Source organism: Schistocerca serialis, chromosome 8, assembly GCF_023864345.2.
Source record: "Schistocerca serialis cubense isolate TAMUIC-IGC-003099 chromosome 8, iqSchSeri2.2, whole genome shotgun sequence".
NCBI classification, from domain to species: domain Eukaryota; kingdom Metazoa; phylum Arthropoda; class Insecta; order Orthoptera; family Acrididae; genus Schistocerca; species Schistocerca serialis.
Window position 1 is genome coordinate 151,372,280 of NC_064645.1, and position 9,210 is coordinate 151,381,489.

General features: G+C 43.5%; 1 pseudogene; it reads right to left on the reverse strand.

The window, feature by feature from the left end:
- Nucleotides 1–7,961: 7,961 nt before the first annotated feature.
- LOC126417296 (5S ribosomal RNA) lies at nt 7,962–8,079 on the reverse strand (annotated as a pseudogene).
- Nucleotides 8,080–9,210: the final 1,131 nt, after the last annotated feature.

A 9,210-nucleotide genomic window follows, 5' to 3' on the forward strand; every position in this document is an offset into this window, starting at 1 on the left:
ATTCAGACCCTCCACTCGGCTCTGTACCAAAGGTCCGCAGTCAGTCCTGTCGCGATGCTGCAGATGGTGAGCTCTGCTTTCATCCCGCTAGCGAGACTGGCAGTCTTCACCAAATCAGATAGCCGCCGGAAGCCAGAGGGGATTTCCTCCGATCCATAGCGACACACATCATTGGTGCCGACATGAGCGACCACCTGCAGATGGGTGCACCCTGTACCCTTCATGGCTTCCGGAAGGACCCTTTCCACATCTGGAATGACTCCCCCCGGTATGCACACGGAGTGCACATTGGTTTTCTTCCCCTCTCTTGCTGCCATATCCCTAAGGGGCCCCATTATGCGCCTGACGTTGGAGCTCCCAACTACCAGTAAGCCCACCCTCTGCGACCGCCCGGATCTTGCAGACTGAGGGGCAACCTCTGGAACAGGACAAGCAGCCATGTCCGGCCAAAGATCAGTATCAGCCTGAGACAGACCCTGAAACTGGTTCATCAGACAAACTGGAGAGGCCTTCCGTTCAGCCCTCCGGAATGTCTTTCGCCCCCTGCCGCACCTCGAGACGACCTCCCACTCTACCACAGGTGAGGGATCAGCCACAATGTGGGCAGTATCCCGGGCAGCCACAGTCGTAGTCCGATCGGGGGATGCGTGGGACGAGCTGGCTGTCCCGACAAACCTCCATCCGGACCCCCACAGTGATGCCCATTGGCAACAGCCTCAAGCTGTGTGACGGAAGCCAACACTGCCTGAAGCTGGGAGCGAAGGGATACCAACTCAGCCTGCATCCAAACACAGCAATTGCAGTGTGATGGAAGTTATTGTAATACGGAATAAATGACAATCTGACAAAAAGTAAATGCCGTGACCAGTTACAAACATTAATTTGTGTAAAATACATATTTCAAGTAAAGCATACAACCAGGAGTCATTTCAGGCAATTCGTTTCTTACGTCCCTGGCGAAGGATTTTCGGACCCCTGTTCACGTGAACTTTTTGTAATGTTTAGATGTCAAGAATAAATCCCTAAAATTCCTGAACTGTTTGTACGAGTATACTCCTTGTATGGTCGGACTTGACCTTTTTGTAGATTTTCATGGACTTTCTTCATTATTTGAACAGTTTCATAATAAGCGATCATCAATTTTAAAACTGTATATAAAAGTCAGCAAATAATTCCGTTGAACAGAAGAAAAGTATTGCAACCTAAGACGAGCACAGAAACTAAAACCATTACCGCTGTTGTAAACACGCAAGTCGATGATTTCCTTACACGAAATCTGCACCAAGCCTTATTTCCACATTTGAATACTTCCATAGTTTAATTTTCTAAAGTCTTTACGATATTTCAAAGGTTCACATGCGAATCGCTGCCTTTATCTTAGGCATTGTTGTATTGATGGACACAGAGCGCGTAAATTTTCCGTGTGTGAATTTTAGTTTATTCATTGTGTGCGTGGTAACGCTGAATTGGATACGACGTGTTTTTGAAGTATTTCTTCAATTACTATGTTATTAGTGGTCACGAAGTTCACAATCAGATTACTGCAGTGCTGAATAAGTTGGAAATTATTACAATTGCAATAACTATTATTGCAATTGCAATAACTATTATTCCCGTGTGGAGTTTGCTGGTCTCCCATCGGGCGCCTCCCCAGGTGGCGGATAGGGGAATGCTCACCAGATATGGTGGGTACCGGGGAAATAAAATACCCGGGGTGGACCAAAACTAGCAACTGCTGCCTTGTAGTATGATATTGGCTTATCAAAGGCTAAAAGAAGAAAACCTTGAGTAAAAATTACCTGGTCCTCCAGGTTGGGGGTTGTGCAGTGGGCCAGCTCCTCACTCACATAAAAACATAAAAATGCTAAAAAACCTAATAATATGCCTCGGAAAAATTGGAACTTTGGACGACGAACTGGCAATGAGAAACGGAAAATTATGTTTGGATGCTGGAATGTGCAAGGTATTTCCACTAAAATGAATTTACTCCCCACAGAACTTGACATGTTCAACATGGATGTCGTCGTACTCTCTGAAACAAAGAAGAAAGGCCAAGGAGAAGAAGAACTGGATAATTATGTACATATCTGGAGTGGGGTATCAAAAGCAGTAAGAGCCAAAGCAGGAGTCTCCATTATGATAAAAAAATCATGGAAAGAAAGAATCACAAATTGGACATTCAACAATCAACGTATAATAACTGTTGAAATGACATTATTTGCTAGGGAAGTTGTGATTATTGGCGTATATGCACCCACGAACGACACAAAAGATAAGGAGAAAGATACATTTTGGGACACCCTCAGAGAGACTATTGAAAAAATCCCAAGAAGAAAGGAACTGATTATCATGGGAGATCTGAATGGAAGGGTAGGAATAAGAGAATCTTGTAGAATAGTAGGAAAACATGGAGAGGACGAATATAATGACAATGGAGAACGATTGATTGAAATTTGTGAACAATTTGATCTAAAAATTACCAACACATTTTTCAAACATAAGGACATTCATAAATATACTTGGCAACAGAACACCAAAGAACTTCGTTCTATAATAGATTATATTATCATTAGGCAAACCAGTAGTTTCAAGGCAGTAGACGTCAGATCTTATAGAGGAGCCCAGTGTGGATCAGACCACTATCTAGTTAAAATGAAGTCTTTCTGGCCATGGAAGAATGCAAGGAGTGATACAAGTAACATAAATAAAACGAACCAGACTGAGAAAGATGAAAATTTACCTTTTAATATTGACAGCCTACAAGACGAAAGTATCAGAACACTCTTTGCGGCCAGGATGGAAAGGAAACTGGTTGAATCATTTGAAGGAAGTACAGAGGAAATATATGACTATATAAAAGCTAATGTGAAAATCATAGCAACAGAGGTGTTGGGTAAAAAAAAATAGCAACCACAACCGTGCAGCAGAGTGATGGTCAGAGGAACTAGAGGTCCTCATTAGAGAAAAACGAAATGCGTTCCTTCAGTGGTTGAATGATAAATCAGAAGAAACAAGGTCAATATACAAGGAAAAGAAGAATGAAGTGACGAAAAAAATAAGGATGGCAAAAAATGAAGCATGGGAAAGAACATGTGCCAAGGTGAATAGCAAATTAGGATTTGGGAGAGCAAAAGAAGCATGGTCAGTATTGAAAGGGCTTCGACAGGATACAAAAAGCAAAACTAATCTCCAACTGATAACACAAAAGGAATGGGAAGAGTATTTCCAAAAATTATTAAATGAGGACAGAGAAGAATATCTAGAAGAAGGAACAGGGGAAGATGAAGGACATGAAGATAATGAGATCCATATTTTAGAAAGTGAAGTACTTCAGGCATTGAGAACAGGAAAGAATGGTAAATCACCGGGACCAGGCAATATCAATCTGGAGTGTCTGAAATATGGTGGTGACAAAATTGTGAAACTGATAACACAGCTCTTCAACAAAATGATACATGGAGATTCAATACCCAACGAAATGAAGCTAGGTTACATTAATACAATATTTAAGAAAGGGGATCGCAAAATTTGTTCAAACTATCGAGGAATTTGTGTTACAAACACATTAATGAGAATTTTTGCGAAAGTAATTAAAAACAAACTGGAAAAAAATTTTAGAACCCAAGAAGAACAATGTGGATTCACGGCTGGGAGATCATGTGTAGACCACATTTTCACATTACGACAGATTTTGGAGAAACATAGGGAAAAATCAAAAAGTATAGGATTAATTTTCATAGATCTAGAAAAAGCGTATGATACTGTTCCAAGAAAATTACTTTGGAGAGCACTACATATGGCAAACATAAACCCTTCCTTGATTAAAATAATACAACAGATGTATAAAGATAACATTTGCCAAGTGAAAGTTGGTAATAAACTTTCACAGAAATTTAGAACAAGCAAAGGCCTTTTACAGGGCTGTCCCATGTCACCATCATTATTTAAAATCTATATAGATATTAGCCTTAGAACATGGTCTCGTAAATGTAATAGTATGGGATTAGAAATAAGAGATGGAGTTTACCTACATCATTTATTATTTGCTGATGATCAAGTAGTCGTAGCACAAGATGGGGAGGATGCTAACTATATGTGCAATCAACTAGCAGTAGCATACAAAACTTGGGGTTTGAAGATTAATTACCAAAAAACAGAATACTTGACTAATGATTCAGATGAGCTATACATTGAAGGAAAGAAAATCAGAAAGATAAACACTTTCTGTTATTTGGGATCCATTTTAGAAATCGAGGGAAAATCAGAGTCAGAAATCAATAAAAGAATTAGTAGCGGACGGAGGGTCATTGGGATGCTTAAGTCAGTCTTATGGAGCAGGAATGTAATGAGCAGAACAAAAAAATTAATATACAAATCCATATTAGAGAGTGTGGTTCTGTATGGAACGGAGACCTGGACAATTAACATGAAGCACATTAAAAAATTACAAGCTCTAGAGATGGACTTTTGGAGAAGATCAGCAAGAATCTCCAGGAAAGAAAAGATAAGGAACACCGAAGTAATAAGGAGGATGGAAATAAAAGAAAGAATATATGACGTAATGGATAGAAAGAAATTACAGTGGTACGGGCATGTACGACGAATGGAGGAAGCCAGAATACCAAAATTGATACTGGAGTGGGAACCGGAGGGGAGAAGAAGAAGAGGACGACCTGTGACCACCTGGCTCCAAAATGTACAGCACACAATGAGGAGAATGGGCGCAGAGGAAGAGGACACGCAAGATCGAAACACATGGAGAAATATTTTGAGAGTATAGTTTAAGAACGTTTATTGTTTGTATTGTCATTTCCAGGTAAATTATTATGTTGGAGATAAGCCTCTGTAATGAGGAAAAGCTCAAAATAAATAAATAATAACTATTATTACAAAAAAAAGTATTTGCTGAGTTTTTAGCTGTTTTTGACAACGTAGACCTTGTTTAGGACAGAAGGGTGGCAGAATAGTAAAGTGCTCTCCCACCGCACGTTGTGTATTCTCATTTGCACGCGTGTCGCGAGAGAGACAACAAACACCGCTCGAAGTAAATGCGTATTTGAACACTGCGAAGAAGTGAAAAACTTATCGATGAAACAATAGGTGTCAAGTAAGGAGAGAAGACAACAAGAATAATGAGAATTCTGTCAATAGGAATGCAAGATGGCTGTGACGGAGCAATAACGAACGTGGGTCTAATAAACTAACTGGCCAACGAATTAGTAAGGGAAGGGACCCATAGGAGAACTGAGCAAAGCTAGAGGAAGCCGAAAGCGCCTAACAGACTGGATAGGGGCGTAAGGCGCTACGTTAATCTCGTACGCTTCAGTCACGGGGCGTGAGAGTGCGCACGGCAGTGAGCGACTCGTCACCGGAGGTGGCGATTACTGTCAGAGGTGGAAGAATTACTGCACGCGGCAAGGGTACGGGGAGACCATTTGCGCTGAGGTAAGGTGGGTATGTATAACTAGCGTATGATATTAATGGTGGGATTCTCATGCTGCGTCTGACGCATGTGACTGCCGTTATGAGTCCGCCGTAGTGCGGCCGACGCATAGCTGGCGATTCCTATAGAGCATCAGCCTCACGCAGTCAGTTGACCTATCACGTCTGCACCGAAAGAAAGAGTGAGCGCTGTTTGTTGTATTATCTATTATTTAAAGAAGCTGAAGGCGAGGAAGTTCTGCTACAGCTATTTGAGGGAAATACTAAAACATAGCCGATTTTCCGAACAAGAACTAAGGAAGGTTATTTCGAACAACTTGTTAAGTGACCAGAAATTTCGGGAGTATTTCAGGTTGAGCACAGCGCAGCTCAACTATGTTCTCGATCTCGTAAAATAAGATATCAAGGAAGACACCAAAGTATCTGGGCGTGACACTCGATAGAACATTGTGCTATAAACAACACCTTGTAAACACTGCTGAAAAAGTCAGAACTAGAAACAACATTGTCCAAAAGCTTTGTGGCACTAGTTGGGGGTCCACTGCCTCCGTTCTGCGTAGCTCTGCACTAGGACTTGTCTATTCTGCAGCAGAGTACTGTTCCCCAATATGGTTAAATAGTGCTCACATCAAGAAGGTGGATGCAGTCTTGAACCAAACGATGAGGATTATCTCTGGAACGATCAGGTCAACTCCTGTCCAATGGCTGCCTGTATTGAGCCATATCCCGCCGCCACATTTGCGCAGAGAACACGCACTTGTCAGGGAGTCTCGAAAAATCCAAAATAGCCCAGATCTTCCTATCCACACCCTGAGTAATGGAATTGAGCAAAATAGATTGAAATCCAGACACCCCCCTCTCGCAAGTGCCAAAGATCTGGTAAAGAACGCTTTTATTCTTGAGGACCGCTGGAGAGAAGAATGGGAGGAAAAGACACCGCCTCAGGTTAACACCTTATTGGGAACATCTAACAGATCTCGGGGCTTTGATTTGCCCCGCAAAATCTGGTCTACCCTTAACAGGATCAGGACGAGCCACGGCCGTTGTGCGGACTCCTTGTACAAATGGAGCATAGTGCCATCACCACAGTGCGACTGCGGCGCTGACAGGCAGACAATTCACCATAACGTGGTAGACTGCCCTCTGAGGGCCTACCCTGGGCCAACAAGGGACTTCATGGATGCGACTAACAGTGCAATCGATTATATTTCTAACCTAGATGTTTGTTTGTGATATTGTAACTGTTTTGTGTGTTATGTACTTTTAGATTTTTCATACGTGATTTGTACTTGCCATACGCTAAATAAATAAATAAATAAATAAGGAAGACATGGAAAACATGTGCGAATTTTTTCCCCTGCACCATAAGGCTCACTATATTACAAATACAAACTTTTTTTCTCTTCCTCCCTTCATTCTGTGATTGACGAGGACTACAGATTCATTTCCTTTGGTGTGGATCTTACGGCAAGGAAGGCGTTAGTGGAAACTGTGACATAAGCAATATCGCAAAATTGTTTACAAGTGGTAAGATGCTTCAAAAAATGGTTCAAATGGCTCTGAGCACTATGGGACTTAACATCTGAGGTCATCAGTCCCCTAGAACTTAGATCTACTTAACCTGACTAACCTAAGGACGTCACACACATCCATGCCCGAGGCAGGATTCAAACCTGCGACCGTAGCAGTCGCGCTGTTCCAGACTGAAGCGCCTAGAACCGTTCGGCCACTAAAATGTTTCCTCCGCCTACTAATCAGCCCCGATAGCTGAATGGTCAGCGTGACGGACTGCCGTCGTAAGGGGCCGGGTTTGACTCCCGGCTGGGTTGGGGATTTTTCTCCGCTCAGGGACTGGGTGTTGTGTTGTCTTCATCATCATTGCATCCCCATCCGGCACGCAGGTCGCCCAATGTGGCGTCGAATGTAACAAGACCTGCACCAAGGCTGCCGGACCTGTCCCGAAAGGGGCCCCCCGGCTAATGACGATAGACACTCATTTCCATTTTTTCCGCCTACTAAATTGCCGAAATCGTACATAGTGGTGCCACATACTTTTTGCAGGGGACGAGGCATTTAGATCACATCCAACCACGAGCAACCCTTCCTCTCGTCGAGCTGCTAGTAACGATGAAAAAAACTATTTTTAATTCCCGTCTTTCAAGAGCTGTGAAAATGCCTTCACTCTGTTCACCGAATTATCTAATGCCCGAAACGACTGATAATTTGGTTACTGTTGCTTGCTGTTTACATAGTTTACATAGATATACGTTCATAGAGAAAGCTAACGAGCCTCATTATGAAGTAAACAGAAATGAACTACCACTCCGTCAACAGGCCACAAGTGGCCCATCGGGACCATCCGACCGCCGTGTCACCCTCAGAGGAGGCTGAGGGTAGGAGGGGCATGGGGTCAGCACACCGCTCTCCCGGTCGTTATGATGGTATTCTTGACCGAAGCCGCTATTATTCGGTCGGGTTGCCCTCAATTGGCATGACGAGGCAGAGTGCACCCCGAGAAATGGCAACAGCGCATGGCGGCCTGGATGGTCACCCATGCAAGTGCCGACCACGCCCGACAGCGCTTAACTTCGGTGATCTCACGGGAACCGGTGTATCCACTGTGGCAAGGCCGTTGCCCGAAATGAACCACCACCAACTGAAAATCTTAACCTGTTAGGTTAGTGTCAGATGCTCATGAATTTTCTGCGTGAGATGCATTTACAAAATACTTCAGCAGCCGTGCAGGTGCAGCGGTAACACCGAGGCAAAGTAATCAAGTTAGCAGGACTCGTGGTCTTCGGAGTTCCTAACTTTACTGATTTTTTTGTTTTGTTTTGTTTCTTGCACAAATATTCTTATAAACTGAACTTTTAGAAAACACATAAGGTTCTGATATTCCGTTTGCGTGCTTTTCATTATTGTAGTAGTAAATGAATAATAAATGGAACAGTACTAAAAATAAACTTCTTTTTGTTTATTGTAATAAGTATTTTTTTCTCCGAAAATAAAGCAATAAACAATATGAATAAACTAAAAACATGTCGTCCTTTTCTTGCTTGTCCTCTCCACGAAATGTGCCATTTCCCTCCAAGTATTATCCTTCACAGTTTTTGATGTTTCTATAGTGCTAAGGAAACGTCGTAGAAACAAGGAAAATTTGACATCATTTCCATCAGGTTCTGATTTTCCGCCACCGTAAATAGTAGTTTACCCTCTGACATGCTCTCTTGTTCTCTTTGCGGCTGCGTCTGTACCGTTCTCCAACTGGCTCGGCCGCAGCCGCGGGCAACTGGCACATTGTAGGACACAGTCCCACGATAGCAGTACAGCCCCCCGGCTAGCCGCGCGATCTAACGCGCTTCTTCCCGAGCGGGAAGCCGTGCCGGTCCCCGGTACGAATCCGCCCGACGGTTTATTGTCAAAGTCCGGTGTGCCGGCCAGCCTGTGGATAGTTTTTAAGGCGGTTTTCCATCTACCTCGGCGAATGCGGGCTGGTTCCCCTCTTTACTCCTCAGTTACAGTGTGTTGGCAATTGCTGCGTAAACACCGTCTCCACGTACGTGTACTCCATAATTACTCTGCCACGCAAACATTTGAGGTCACACTCGTCTGATATGAGACGTTCCCGGCGCGGTCCACTGGAGGCCGAACTGCACAATAAGGCTGGGTTCGGTGTGGGGCGGCGGTGGTGTGAGTGAACTGCTGTGGCCTGTTGTGAGTTGTGAACCACTGAGGGCTACGGCGGGACGAAGCCTCTCGGTTGTTTCT